The sequence below is a fragment of the Coturnix japonica genome, chromosome 4, assembly GCF_001577835.2.
Source record: "Coturnix japonica isolate 7356 chromosome 4, Coturnix japonica 2.1, whole genome shotgun sequence".
Taxonomy (NCBI): domain Eukaryota; kingdom Metazoa; phylum Chordata; class Aves; order Galliformes; family Phasianidae; genus Coturnix; species Coturnix japonica.
Window position 1 is genome coordinate 2,652,544 of NC_029519.1, and position 15,190 is coordinate 2,667,733.

The 15,190-nt window shown below is 44.1% G+C and overlaps 1 protein-coding gene across 5 annotated transcripts in view; it reads left to right on the forward strand.

The window, feature by feature from the left end:
• The window catches only part of HTR2C (5-hydroxytryptamine receptor 2C), a 191,180-nt gene that overhangs the window by 72,616 nt on the left and 103,374 nt on the right, over positions 1 to 15,190 (forward strand). Inside the window, exon 1 of one of the 5 annotated variants that reach the window (XM_015860224.2) lies at positions 3,061 to 3,251. The exons of the other annotated variants lie outside the window; for them this stretch is intronic. The gene's annotated coding sequence lies outside the window, so the exon portion shown is untranslated. Of the gene's footprint in view, positions 1 to 3,060; positions 3,252 to 15,190 lie in introns of those variants that run through there. 5 annotated transcript variants of the gene reach the window in all.

Below are 15,190 nucleotides of genomic sequence, written 5' to 3' on the forward strand. Positions count from 1 at the left end.
AAAGGCAGTGCAAGAGTGAATTCATTGCTACTAATGGGCATTCGGTACTGATAAAAACCAGTGACAGGGAGAGTTCCACGTTGCAAAAGGATGTAGCACAAATAATTTAAATATTTTTTCTTGTGTTTGAGTATATTTGTGGTGTCTGATTGAGCTGGTTAGCAAAATAAAGACAGATGGCAATGAATTCATTCCAACACGTTTCCATGATGGTGCAGCTATTCCGGCTTCTTACAAGCACTTGCACAAATGATTGTCTTGTTTAAACTTCCTTTGCTGCTGCTGCTTTTCACACCTGGATCAGAGAATTCAGAGGGAGCATGGTTATAATTTATGGAGGGAATTGATTTTTGTATGCATAGTATAAGTGAAAATAAATGGAAAGAGGAGCTGTTGGTGATTAGCCTGTATGCTCAGAGCGGCAGTGAGTAAGACCTTACCCCTTTCTCCTTTAAAGTCAATACCAAAACTTAATGGGATTAGAACAGAGTTGAGCTTTAGTAAGCTGATGTTTGAAGATGACGCTGTGATTCACAGCGCTGTCTTTGTAAGAACAGAGACAATGTTGGTATTGCAATGAGCAATAAGCAGCCAGGCTGGGGTCTGCCCTGGCTCTTGGGCAGCCCCATCTGCATCTGGGCTCTGCCAGTTCCTGTCAATGGGGATGGCTGGTTAACGCAATTTGATGGAAGGTGTTATTTTCATATAGGTCTGTGGTTCCTTGCAGAAATAGAAAAGAGGAGAGGAGGTTCACAGGGACTGCAGTGCCTGGAGTTGTGTTGTCTGGTGAGGCAGCTGTTCTTGCAGCTCCTGCCCTAAATAAATACAATCTTTAGCTTAATGGAATAATTACATTGTCTAATAACATCATCTGTTACGTTAAGGGAAAACTTGACATTTCAAGTTTTACACTAACCTGTCAGTGTGTTGTCCCATTTCTTTGCCATATTTCAAAGGTGCTCATTATCTCTGTACTTTCTGTATGGAAAAGATACTAAAATCCATGTGTAATAATGGAAATGTTGTACTTAATGTCTACATGAAAAAGTATGCAGAAAAAAACAATGACAGTGTATTGCTGTCTGCAGGTTAAATTGGTTTTTCTGAGACATCTGCACAGAAATTGTTTAACTGCTTGGTTTGTTTAGTTCTGTTTCTTTTCTATATAAAGTATTGCTGCTGTTGTTTTTATGGTTCTGAGACAACATATGCATGGAGTACAGCAGATTAGACTTTCTTTGCCTAGCTGTTGAGCAGCCTAATGGCGACCATGGTATGAATGGGTTCTGCCATTATCCCTCTCAGTCCACCTTTCCATCCACTCTCTCTCCCTGTGATGGAGAAGAGCAGAAGAAGATGGGTTTAGCTCAACACTCTTCTGCTTCTCACCTGTCTTGTGTCCTGCACACACCTGGAGGATGATGTGCTTCCCTGGGAGGAAAAAATGCCTCTATGATATCAGCCATAAAAGGGCTACATTGATGGAGCTGCTGAAAATTGGGTACAGTGCCTCGCATCTATCATAAAGCATTGAAGTTATGTGTGAGGAAGTGTTGAAGGAGAGGTATATTGGTCTCCCTGTGGAAGCACTGCCTGTCTGTGCTCACAGCCTCCCACAGCTCAGATCAGCTGCAGTGATGGTGGTTTTGCTGCTCTCAAACCAGCAGTGAGAAGGGCACTGGGTGCTGCCTGGGATTTCCGCAGCCAAGTCTCTCTGCAACCAGGTTGGGGCTGGCTGTTACACCTCCCACAGTCCCAGTCTGTCCCAACCCAAAGCAGTGCTTTGCATATTCATGCATGAAGGTGTCTGTGGAGTTGTGGTCGGAGGGCTCCAACTGAGGCAACTGCAGCAACATGGCACTTTCCTCAGTGGTGAAACACTAATTAATCCCGACTGTTTCTCCTTTCAGCATGGCGAATTTGCTCACAGCAGTGCTGGGTTACAGTAACTGCATAGTGGTGTGCTGCATTTGGGGTGTGAGGATGCTTACAGCACAGGTGGAGGAGGGCAGCAGCGTGGGGAGCAATGCAGCCAAGATTGAGCAGCAGCTGCTGTCAGCCAGGGCACTGCTCCTGGTTCTGCCTCTCTGCAGTGCTCGGGCCAATGCTTTTACTGCTGTTGAACCCTCTGTCCCTGTGGCTTCTTGCTCTCTGCCAGATTATGCATATGTGTGTTTTTTTCCCCTTTTTAAGGCAGCTTGTTCTTCCAGAAGAGTGATATTCATAGAATCATAGAATGGCCTGGATTGAAAAGGACTGCAGTGATCATCCAGTTTCAACCCCACTGCTATGTGCAGGGTCACCAGCCACCGGACCAGGCTGCCCAGAGCCACATCCAGCCTGGCCTTGAATGCCTGCAGGGATGGGGCATCCACAGCCTCCTTGGGCAACCTGTTCCAGTGCGTCACCACCTTCTGGGTGAAAGCAGATAGCCACCATGATGCTGTTGTTATCCAAGATTAACTTATGAGAATTCTGTGTGTTTCTAGTAATCCTTGCTTTTGAGAGGCTCCTGATGTGGTTAGGTGTGACCTCTGCAATGTCACTGCTGGTTATTAATCCTCTTTCCATCACAGATGGAAAGAGATGGCTATTATTTCAACTGATTATTTTGTCAGCTCGCAGAGGATGATATTTCTGGCTTCTACTAAACGCCTTCTGCTATCCATAGTTTGGTGACAAGCTTGTTCTGCTCACACAGCCTCCTGGAGGATCACTTTGCAAATCTCCATTGGTGTAGAGTTGATCTGGCTCTGTAATGAGCTCTGCTGCTCGAAGAGACAATACCTTGTTATGCGTGCTCTTCTGGTCAGGATATCAGTTACATGAAAAAGTAATAATCTTCTCTGTGCTGCTTGGTTTCCCTCACAAAGGTTACATGGTTTGGGTAGGTAGATTGTGTTGAAGTGTTTACTTGGAACGTGTGAACGACTTGAGACAAGTGCGACCTTGCTGCGCGCCAGCATTTCTCAGTGGAAACACTTTCACATTAAACAGCAAAGAAAGAAGAGAGGTTTGTCTGAGGGCCAAATGCATGATTCATATCGTTAGGGTGAAGTTAGGCGCTTCATTTTATCATGCCTGGGAGTGAGCCTGTGCTGCTCAGTGCCACGAATTCGGTTTTTCTGAGGGATCTCTCAGTTGGAGACGACCACACTGCTTTGGGTGAAGCATCAATGGGAACTGCATTGGAGCTGTCACAGCGTCATCGTCATCACACGGTCATGGCATGGTGGTGGCTGTTGAGGATGGTAAGAACCAGAACCAAAATGTGAGGTCTGAATTTCTGGCTTGGTTTCTTCCAGCTGCAGTTTCGCTGTTGTTGGTTCTCTTTTTGCTCGAGGGCACATCGGTGGTGGGAGAGTGGGAAGAGGGAGATCAGCTGTTTGATTAGAAATGTGGTTTCAGAATATCTTGTGATGAGCACAAGTCTGTATGGAGCTGTGTGTGCAAGGGAGCTTCTTGTGTAGGAGCATGGATGGAGATGTGACAGCATGGGTCTGCTGTTGGGGCTGGAGAGGCAAAAGCTTCGTGGGACCTGGAGGAAAAGCAGAGTGACTGTTCTCTATTGCTCAGTTACTGGGGCTGATGGAAGCTGCAGAGGATCTGTCGTGTCTGGGACGTGAAGCAAAAATTCAGGTTTTATTAGCTGGATATTTCTGAGAAATCTCTTCCTATTGATACCACCTTGAGCTTGAAAGGAGGAAAGAGTATTTCAGTGCAAATGCTCACAGAAATACTGCTCTGTGTCTGGATCAGATCGATGTAGCAGTTGCTAGGAGCCAAAAATGAGTGTGGAACTTCAGAATCTGACTTGATGTGTGGGAACTAATTTTTATTTAGCACGCAGTAAGATCACATGGATGCACAGATATTTTGTTTGCTTTTTTTTCCCCCAGTTCTCCTTGCCAACTTGGGCTGAAATTAGAACAGGGTAAGTCACCAAATGGTTTTTTAATAGTTCTGACTTAGCAACCTAGAATTAAAGTTCGTGTGTGTCAGATGGCACCTAAATTACTGAGGATACACTGATTTATTTTATTTTATTATTTCCCTCCTGCAAAGCTAAACTTCTGATTTGCAGGGCTGCCTTTTCCTCTGTTTTTGCACTCGTTGTTGGCTGATGCTCGCCCGTGGTCTCAGTGAGCTGTACCTTCCAGCTTTCTTGTGAATGGAACCAGTTACCACATCCTCTGCCCAATAGCCTGTTTGGTGTCTGCTCTGAATTCTAAGACTGATATTATAGAAGGAGCAAATAGTTTATTGCTTATCTCTGAGTGTGGTATGAAACGTTTGCACTTCTGGGTGCAACAATGAGTTACTTCTTGGATGTGGCTCTGGGCAGCCTGGTCTGGTGATTGGCGACCCTGCACATAGCAGGGGGTTGAAACTCGATGGTCATTGGGGTCCTTTTCTACCCAGGCCATTCTGTGATTCTATGATTATGAAATACCCGTGTGTGTGTATTTCTGAGCTGTAAGATGCCTCACTGTGCTTCTGAATTCTCTTGGAGGAAGAGATGTTTCTTGCCACAGTCTTAAGGGAACTTGTAAGGAGAGTTAGTGCATAGGAGAGACTGTGACTTCCTCTTGATTTGGTGCATTTTTCCCTTCTGCTGTAATGACCTGTATCTTTATATTGAGAACTATATATCCTGTGCAACTATGTCTGGGAGATATTTAATGAAGGAGGGATCTTATTTAGAGACAGGACTGGGCAAAGTTTACGATCTTTGGACATTGTTTGGAGGAGAGGGAGATGATGCCCTGATCTTCAGGCACTCCTGATGCAGGGGCTAGAAGGGGATCATTTAAGCTAACTCAGCCTTGGTGGTGAGACTTTCAGATGCAATTCAGAATCCTGAATTAGGTTCCTGCTGCACTGCCTTCTACAAGAGCAACTCGTCACTGAGTGTTCCCCTTTGGCTATCTGCTTTGGGAGTCTCCGCTTGTATTTTGTGTCCTGATGAGAGAAGGATGTGCTTGAGCAGTGGTAGGAAAGCAAAGGAAATGTATTCAATTGACTTCTAACCTGGTGGAAACAGAGCAAAGCAGCAGAGGCTGCTGTGGTGTATGCATGTGCTGGGGATTGGGCTGTAACACATCCTCTGTCAAAGGTGCTTTGTTCCCTGTGATTCTGGTGAAAACCTGTCTTTGTGCTGAGTGTAAACTTGGGGAAGTAATAGGAGCAAAGGAAGTACCGAGCAGCATTCAGGCAAGATGTGCAGTAAAGCAGAGCCAGCCCCCTGCTCCGTAGTCTCCTGGCTCAGTTAGCTTGCTAGGGATCAAACCCTGACCTGTTCAGGAACAGGAGGAAATGCAATTCAAACGTTGCTGCCGCCAGCAAAAATGATTTTGCAGGAAGATCATTTTCTAACCATCTCTGCTTGTTCCAGGCTCTTTGAATGGCATCCTGCCCAATGGTAAGTCAGTTGGAATGTGTTATGAGGGCACAAGTACCAAGCAGCACTGTGCTCAGACAAGCTGCCTGCATCACCCAGGAGGTGCCATCTCCATGGCAATCCACCCTTGGGGCGGGCAGGGAGGCACTTGCCTTTCCTTATGCTTCGCTGTACTTCTGACTTCCCTGCGATGCTGCTTGAATGCCTCTGAAATGAAGATAGAAGTGCGAATGTCACAGAGCCTTGTGGCTGCCAAGAAGATTCAGAGGTTGCAGGCACATTGTGGGGGGATTGTGAATGCAGGGAGGGATCAGGAATTCTTTGGCTGAGTTGCATGGAGATCTACAGCACCAGTAAAATGTGGTGGTGCCTGAGAGCAGCCAGCATTGTGGCACTGGCGGTGTGCAGCTCTGTGGCCATTGTGGCCACAGCTGCCCCTTGGCTGTGAGTTTCAGCTCTTTCACAATCATCTGGTAAACACCCATGGAAATATGCATGGAAATGTTAATGAAAGGTGCATAACCAGTTGCAAGGAGCTGGTTTAAAGGCTTGAGTGTCTCCTTGTCTGTAACAAATACAGATTATTGCTGCCGTACCTCATTTAATTGAGTGGGGAACTAGGTGGTGTAGTTATGCTGTTACGGTGAGCAATGGATTTCTAACTACATTCTTCTGATGAGTAGAAAGAAGTTTTGCTTTTCCTATTGCACTCAAAATGAAGACCTCTTTTTTGCAATGGGTCCAATGTTGCTGGCACTATGTAAGCATAGTACTGTAAGTTCACATCCAAGAGCTTATCAGTATTCATTCTTCTGTACTAAACAAACCCAACACAGCCTCCCATTGCAGTAAGAAAAAGCATTGCAGGTCAATTCAGACTCCAGAAACTGTATTGCTGAAAAGGTATTTTGTTACATAGAGAAGTGTGATTCATTGAACAGCTTTATTGGGTTGGAGGATTGTATTTGACTTCTTCAAATCCAAGGTGGAGCTTTAATTTTCAGTGTTCTCGGATAGATACAGCGAAACTTCATGGATATTTTGAGTAAGATGACAAGCGTAGATAAGGGTACTGGTGGTTCAATAATAAAATCATCACTTTTTTTTTATCAGTGTGGACTTTTTTAGGCTATGGACAGGGTGTGTTCTGCCCATGTGAGATGTGAGTGAGCTGAAGGTGTGTGCATTTTGTTTCTGATGTGTTGCTGGGCCAACCAAAGGCAAGAGAAAATGCCCAAAATGAAACTACAGGAGTGTGCTGCAGGTGAAAGAAGAGCCTTTTAAGTCTTTGGTTCCACGTCTTTGTGTTGGGGCTGAAATCCTTGATAAAGCTTCCAGTTCTGTGGTATTTACACTGGTGAGAACAGCACAAGCTTGCAGCTTTTGTAACTCTAATCTTGTTAGTTAAGAGGCGACATGCTGATAGTTTCATTTCACACTTGAATTTTTTTAATTATCTCTCAAGATGAATTTTAGCTTCTCAGTTTTGGCCATCAGGTGTAGCATAACCTGCAACACAGCACACAGAATGAATCTTCAGACTGAATGTGCTTTGGAATATCTTTTAGGCCTGCAGCTGGATGTCTGCACAAGTTTTAACTCAACCTAAGGAAAAAGAGAAAAGAAGATCAAATCAATGAATCCGATGAGGGTTTGCAATGTAGCACTCTTACCAAATACGATTTATTAAGTCTCTAATAGTGAAAAATATAAGCTGCCTCCTCTGGGGGGCTGTGAGAGCTGAATGGTTAAAGACAACTTAGTGTAAATGCTTTATATTTTGGCTGATATTGAACTTCATATTGAACTCATATTGAATTCATATGAACGTATCTTGGCTCCAACCTTTATGGATTTTTTTTCTATACGTGTGCGCGTGTTCATATTTGAATGAGATATATTTTCAGCGTGTATATGATATGCATCCATGTATGAACATCATATATATACAGCATTCCCTCAGAGCATCACTAGAAAATCCTTCAAGTGAAATCCAGTTTTCCTGGATATTCAGGGCTCTATTCTCTTTGCCTGAGGTTACATGACCTCCAGCCAAACCTTTCCATTTGCAGGCTAACCCTTAGCTTTAGCTAAAAGATCTGCAGCTTTCTTAATTACTTTTTACCTCAAAGGACTAGATCATCCTGTAACACTGGGACTTCTCTGCTCTTATTTGGGCTTTCATTGGACAAGGACAAATTTATGTTCCTTTGCCCTCATCAGAGTCTCACTCCACCTCCTTGGCCAGCTTGGCCATTCTGGAAAAAACCCTTCTTGATCTTGAAGAGGCCATCCTGCAGAATCATAGAAGTATTCAGGCTGGAATGACCCCAAGTCCAACCCAAACCTATCCCCACACTATGCTCTCTATCTATGTCACTCTGTGCCACATCCCCACAGTTCTAGAGCACCTCCAGTGCTGTGGCAGGAGCTCCTTCTATCGGGCTGACCATTACCAGTTGGAGATGAGGATAGAGAGATTCAAAGAGAATCACGTGCCACTTCAGAGGGCTGTAGTTAGCAAAGATAGGCTCAGAAAGGCACTGTGCTCCTGCTCATGGCTGTCTGTGAGCTTCTGAGGGTTCTAGGAGGAACCCTCCAAAATAACAGTACTGGGTTGATGAACAGGCTGATCCCCGCAGTTATCACCATCAGACCTGAGACATGACAGTCACCCATTCGGGCATTTCTTTTGTTTCTGACAGCATGGCAATTGCAGACTTCTGCTTCACGGAAGAACTCAGCATTCACTTCAAAGCATTTCTGAAGTGCCCAATAAATATAAACTGGGTTTATTTTTCTTCTCTTGAGCGACTGATCCTCTGGGCCTCCCTACAGGCTGACCCTGAGCACTCGCTTTGATGGAAGGCGTAAAGGCAAAGGAGCTGTGTGGGTAGGTGGGTGTGCATGGGGTGGCTCAGGGCAGCCACGTTTTATGGCAGAACCTTCTTTTGCAACCTGAGTGATTCTGTGATTCTTCTATTCCTGCATTTTACCAGCTTTTTGAAGATGTAGGTCAGTGGGGTTAGGCTGAGCTTGGGTGTGTACAGGAAGGCTGTTGAACACGCAGTGGGAGCGAGGCCATATGTTCAGACTGTTGGAGGGGTGGGTTCTTTTTTTGCTTTGTTTTTGCCAAATTCTGGAACGCCGCTGGGTTTAAGGAATATCTTCAAAAACAAACCAAAAACAGCAGCGCAACTTGAGAGATAAAAGTTACTTTTAGCTCTGGAAGAAAAACTGAATAATAACAATAACAAAAAATCTGCTGTGAAATAACTTGTTTTCTTCACTATTTCCCTACCTGCTCTTTTCTGTGTATCTCTTTTGCTCTTGTACGACCCCAGTTCTGCAATGTGCTGCAGGGCTCGTACCTGAGCAGCCAATGAGCTGAATACACCAAGTGAATTTTCTGTGTAGATATCACTTTGCACCCTTCTGGCATTCAGCAGCCAAACTCTTCAAACTCTCTTCCTTTTATATATATATATATATAACTGAAATGCTGCTTTAATCCTTCAAGTTACTGTCAGTGTAATGTAAGCATAACCCAGAGGGTTAAGACCCACATCTTCTCTGTTTTCTCTGTTTTGCATCCTGCCAGTCTCAGTGCAATGAGTCAGTAAATAATGTTTTTCCCATTAGGTAAATGACCTTTTGGGGAATTGTGATTCTACTGAGACTGGTGGGAAAATAATGGGTTGTACAAATAACTTTGAGGAAGGCAGAATGATTTTAGGATGCCCAGTAATATGGAGGAATAAAGCAAACCATCAGCACTGTGTCGTGGCTTTTATTTGGGATTATCAGAGTTTGCCAGTGCTTGAATCTGAAACACTGCTGTAAATCATGAAGGCTGACTCCTTGTTGTTATCCTTGCAAATGGTGAGTGATGAAGTGTGTGCTCTGTGGTTTCTAATAGCTGGTCTGATGGCAGCTGCTTAGCTGTCACCTTTCTGTATTTTCCAAATGGAGTATTTTGGAGTGAGGATCAGTATGGCTTGTTTTGCCTCTTTTCCATTTCTGAGGAGAGAAATTCTTTTCCTGTCAATCTGATCTTCACAAAGTCCTGTTCTGTGAGTTATCCTGTAAAATTTCTTGCCTTTGGTTTTAATTTATGTGTTGGTTATAAGTCCAGGATATTTTACATCTTGGATTCATTCGGGTTTTCCCTGGCAATGCGTGGTTTCTCCCAGGTGCTGGAGTGTCATTTCAGAACTCCCAGCAGGTGATAACTGCTGCAGTTTAAACACTTCCATGCACAGTGTGTGTTTCTCAATGCAGAAAGCTATGAATGGCTGAACAGCCAGCCCTGGAGATCTTTCAGTTATTGTAAGTAGTTTTAAACATTAGTTAGATTTATGGAATTATGGATTTATTTCTGCTTCTGAGTTCTTAAGAGACTACCCTGTTGTGACTTGTAGGACCTGATCACTAGGATTGAAATGTATTCAATGTAGAGTTATTGTATTTAATCCTAAATCACACTTTTATAAGTTAGAAGTTTTGAGGTCAAGCTTCCCTTGTGCTCTTCTGGCAGCAGTTGGGTGCGTTGGGGCAATGTTGACATTTCTATTCTTGTTCCTCTTTTGGAATAGGGCAGTTGAGTGCAAAATCATGTCTGAATTCCCTGGGAAAGTTCCTGATCATCTGTTATGTCCTGATCATCCTTCTGTTATTTAGAAGGGCTGTAAGAAAGAAGGGGACAGTCTGTGCAGCAGGGTCTGTTGTGACAGGACAAGGGGAAGTGGTTTCAATCTAAAAAAGGGGAAATTTAGACTGGATATAAAGAAGTTGTTTACATTAAGAAGGAGAAGGCACTGGCACAGGTTGTGCAGAGGGGTGGTGGGTGTCCTGTCCCTGGAGATACTCAAGGTGAGGCTGGATGGGCTGTGCACACTGATGGAGCTGTGGGTGTCCCTGCTTAGTGCAGCTGGACCAGATGGCCTCTCAGGATCCCTCCCAACTCAAATGATTCTCTAATTCTAGGAACTCTGAGAGCCTCACCATCACTGACACTGGTGGTGATCTGCTCTGGCTTCAGTACTGTTGAGAAAGATGATGTTGTGTTTACTTGTAATACAACTTGAAGGGATTTTCCGTAAGTTGTCATCTCTCTCCTTTTCTGATGCTAGCATTTCCCTTGGTGATCTCAAAGAGTGAAGAAGCAGTTCTGTATCAAAAGTGGCAGATCACAGTAAATTGGATCCCTGTCTGAATGCCAAGGAAAAAATTCAGAAGTATCTGGAGTAATTTCAAGTGCAGCCAAAAAGCTGCTTTGAGATTCATTCTGTGAAAGGACAGGCTAATGAATTTAGGGCATGTAATCCAAGAGAAATAAATCAGATCTGAGAGGGGGAGGCTAGCAAAGCCCTGGGAGATGTAGTGGTAATAAAGGCCTAACAAACAGACGCGAGTGCATAATGTGATGAGGCTGCAGAAATGACAGTATGTCAGTGCCGAGCCCTGGAAGAAAGAAGCAAAACTCTGTGATAGCAGGAGGGGCCCTGAGTTGTGAATCACCTTGGGGGAACAACATCAGAAAAGTGTTAGGGGGGAGAAAGGAGTTAGAGCAGCTGTGGTGTCCCTGGGACAGAGGCGTTTCTGTAGGATGTGGATGTGTGTGTATGGGATAGTGATGGCAACGCTAAGGGATTTGCTTTAAATGCCAAGGAGAGAGGGAGGAAAAGTTGGGGGTAGAGGAAGGAATGGGGAAAATACCAACAACAATGAAGATGCTGGCCACAAGACATGGTAACTTTTGTAAATCTCTTTGGAGGATGTGCCAGCAAGACTGCAACCTTCCTCAGCACTTTGGCTCTGGAAAGTGTGATATGTGCTGAGATTGGACTGTAACTTCAGAGAGGTATTGACTGGCTGTCATGCAAGTCTTCAGTTCCAGCCAGTAGATCACCTAAAGCTGAGGGAGAAACAAGTGTTAGTATTGTGGCAATGCAATATATTTCTCTGTTACCATAGATACCTGTGACTGTACATAAGTGTTAAACTGGTATGGCTTAGTAGCTTGTGAAAAGCTGCTGTGGCTTGATTTCCTCTCAAACAAACAGCTTGGCAGCTTTTGAAATGATGGTGATAACTTGTTATCACCTTAGCTTACTGCTCCAGCCATCTCATGAAATTGAGGTTTGTAGCTGGAAAGAGATGGGATGGGGGGCTCTGTGTACTAAAACTACAAATCAGATTTGTTAGATGCAAGGAAGCAAGAATTAACTAAGGTATGCAGGCTTATATTCTTGAAATTACCCATATTGTAACCCCTGACAGACACATCCCTTTCTCTGAGCCATCATTGTGTTGATGTGGACCTTTTTAGCAAATTGCTTTGAAATTAACTAATGAAAGATGGTAGACAAGAGATGATGATCTCTGTCAGGAAATGTGTGTTTCTGCATTCAGTGGGTGGGAGGTGTGAAGGGAAGGTTTACAGCACTGCTGTGAACTTGTTCAGGTATGTGAAGCCTCATCTTTTATTACTGGGACTGGTAGAATAGGAATTGTTTTGATTGCACACATTTGTGTGTACCTACAGACATGTTGCTATAGGGTTAGGGAAGGGAAGTGAAATCTGTGGTTTGCTATGGTGAAGAGAAGGCAGGGGGAAGAGGTGGGAGGCAGGAACAGGTAAAATAAATAAGACGTCTTGATTTAAGAGAAGCACATTTGCCCAGAGTGGTGAACGTGAGTGACTTGCATAGGCAGTAGTCTTCAATCATTGTCACAGCCTGGAAGAAAAGTAGCATTATTTTGAATTACCCCAAACCTTACTCTAGCCAGGGGTGCAGGAGGGATTGCAGGTGATATCCCAGCTTCTGGTCAATACAAAACCACACATCTCTGCGTTCTGCTGATGAGGGCTGTCTCAGGCAGGGGGTAGGCACACTTCAGAGGCAAGCTGAGCCTGTGAACCCATCTGCAGTGGTAGAAATCATGCTAAAACTTGTATTGAATGCAGTTTTATTGAGTCAATAGACATAATTCATGGGGAGACTTCTCCCCCAGATGGCTCATGGGGTGCCCAGGATGGGGCTTTGCCTCGTGCGAACCTTGAAAATCTCCATCAAAACTTCTGCGTTTATTGCTGGCATGAGAAGCAGCCAGGATTGCATCAATGTGTGTTCTACAAAAGGCAATCTTTTACTTTAAAGGTGTGGGGAAGAAATCATACGGATCTCCTGAGATTGTGGCTAAGAATTTGCTTAGGGATTGGGACATAAAGCCTCGAATCGGGATGTTGTACCACTTGAAAGCTCAGATGAATAATAAGAATGAATGTATGTGGCAAGAATGAAAGCAAAGCAAGCTGAGATTTAGTCACTGGAGGTTGTATGTGCTCAGGAACTGTCTTGCAAAGCTCCAGTTGCTTCTCATGGTGCTGACTCTTGACTTCATTGCTATATAACTAGCAGAGTCATTAGTATCAGCCTTGCTGCATTGCCTGTTCTGGAAGAGGGACCTGAGCAGCTCTGGAAATGCCCTTTATGCCAATCTGACCGCTGGGTGGTACCGCTGATAATACATCAGCTCTTTGCTCTCTTTAGGTCATTGCCTTTTATTTCCTTTCTGTCCTCAGAGGCTGCTGCTAATAAAGGGCATCCATGTATTAGTAGTCTCTCTTTCAAGGAATATACTTTGAAGAATCCTGCTGTAATTTTAGCAGGCACAAACCAAAACTTACAGTTTTCTTCTAAGTCAGGAGTGATAATGATTTTCTCTTCTGGCATTTAGGCCTCCCCTGGAGGTTTTCATGGAAAGGGTAGATGTGGCACTGAGAGATGTGATTAGTGGGCATGAAAGGGATGCGCTGGGGTTGGACATGATGATCTTAGTGGTTTTTTCCAACCTTAATAATTGGGAAGCTATCTTTTTCACCTGTCATTAATATTAGATATTTGTCTAATAATGGTTACTTGATTCCAGTGTCACAACTGTGGGCCTGTTTTATACTGTTAAGCAGCCAGATGTCCAGGAGGCTGTGCCAGGAAGGTTTGGTGCCTTGTAGCTCCTTAGCTGGAGTTTACTGCTGCACAAACAGGAGAGCCTCGCTGTTGATGCAGGATGGAGCACCCAAGGCAGCACCTGTGTGCTGAGCCCTGCTCCAGCAATTCCAGATCTTAACAAGGGGGTATCCTTGTTAACAGTTACACATATAAATAAGCTGTCCCTTTATTCAGTGTGCTGGGAGGGGGTGGCAGAGGTATGATCGGTATAGACATGTTCCCTTCTCTGTGCCTCCTGTCTCTAGAGCTTCTGTAATCTGTCTGCTGCATTTGCCTGTGGGACACATAGGACTAATATAGGAACAGTAGAACGGTGTTATGAGCGTCCATACAGCGCTGATGTGAACCAGCTAAGTACAGGACAGATACCAAATTTATTGCTTATTTCAGTCACCCAATTCCCAGAGAATGCATACTTTGCCCAAACTCATTCTGTTCCTATGAAGACAAATGTTTTCCAAACATTGGATTTATTACAGGGCAAGACGTAGCTTCTCAGAGCGCCGTATAATCTCACTCACTGCAGGTTGTAAGCAGAGCATGTTCCCCAATACTTTTATTATTTTCTTCTCATCTCCAGATGTCCTACCCAAGGTTCAGGTCCTTAGGTGTGTGCTGCCCTTCTGTTATGGGGATATTCTGGTGTGAGACAGAGTGATGCTTTGTTTAGAAGGGCAAAGCTGTTTTGCTTCCCTTTAAGTCTCTCCATGAGGTTTTGGCCAGCAGTGAACAACTCTGCTATCTCCAGCTCAGAGCATGTGGGGGAGAAGGGAGTCTGAGGCCCCGTGGCTCCAAACCCAAGAATCTGTTGGAATAATAAATCTAATTTATGGGTGTGTAAGACAAATGAAGGCTGCAATGCTCCCTCGTGCTGTTTATTTAAATGTTCTGCCCTATGTGGCGATTTTAGGCTTTTTAACAAGTTTTTAATAACATCTCGTAGAAGGAGTTGTTAGGAGGAGAATGGATGGCTGTTGGCTTTATCATGGTAATTTTTAAAGCAAAATAAATTTAATTCCCGCACTAAATTAAAGGCGACCAAAGAACAAAACAAAATCCATTAGTAATTAAATGGTGAAGTACAATCTAAGACTGTCACTATTCTGACAAGCTAAAGGGGAGCTCGTTTAAAGGAAATGTCATCTTCATGGCTGAATGTTGATTAGCTTCCAGCGTGTGAATTACTGAAAGTTGCTTTCTTCTCCTTCTCCTGATTTGGTATTAGACCTCCTTTATCAAAGGCCTTAGGATATATATATGTGACTCCATTCTTGATGACATTTTAGATGACAGTTTGTAATTAATTTTCCCGGGGTTGTGTCATTTCTCCAACCATTTCATTTTTTTGCGTCTCACTTAACACCGTTTGATTTCCACTTTTCTCTTTCTCAGTTCCGTTGGGAAATAGATGACAACTCAGAGATTCTGCAGAAATTAAGGCGAAGGAGGTAAATTGAAACACAAGCCACCCAAGCAACAAATCAGTCAGCTGCACTGCTTGGAGTTATCGTGGGGACTGCAGTCCTCCAGCCACCATCAATCCGCATGCCTCAGTGTTGAGGTCCAGGTAAAATAATTATCCCTTGCTAATTCACTAGCAGGGATGCTCAAAGCTCTTACTAGACTCCCTGTAATTGGTGGAAGTGGAGGCAATTTCCTTCGTTGCTCATGGGCTGAATCAGCCTTGATTTAGAGATGCTGAGAGGTGGCCTGTTCCTCACCAGTGCCCATAGATAAGGCTGAGGGTGATGAGCCACCTCTGCTCGATGCGTAA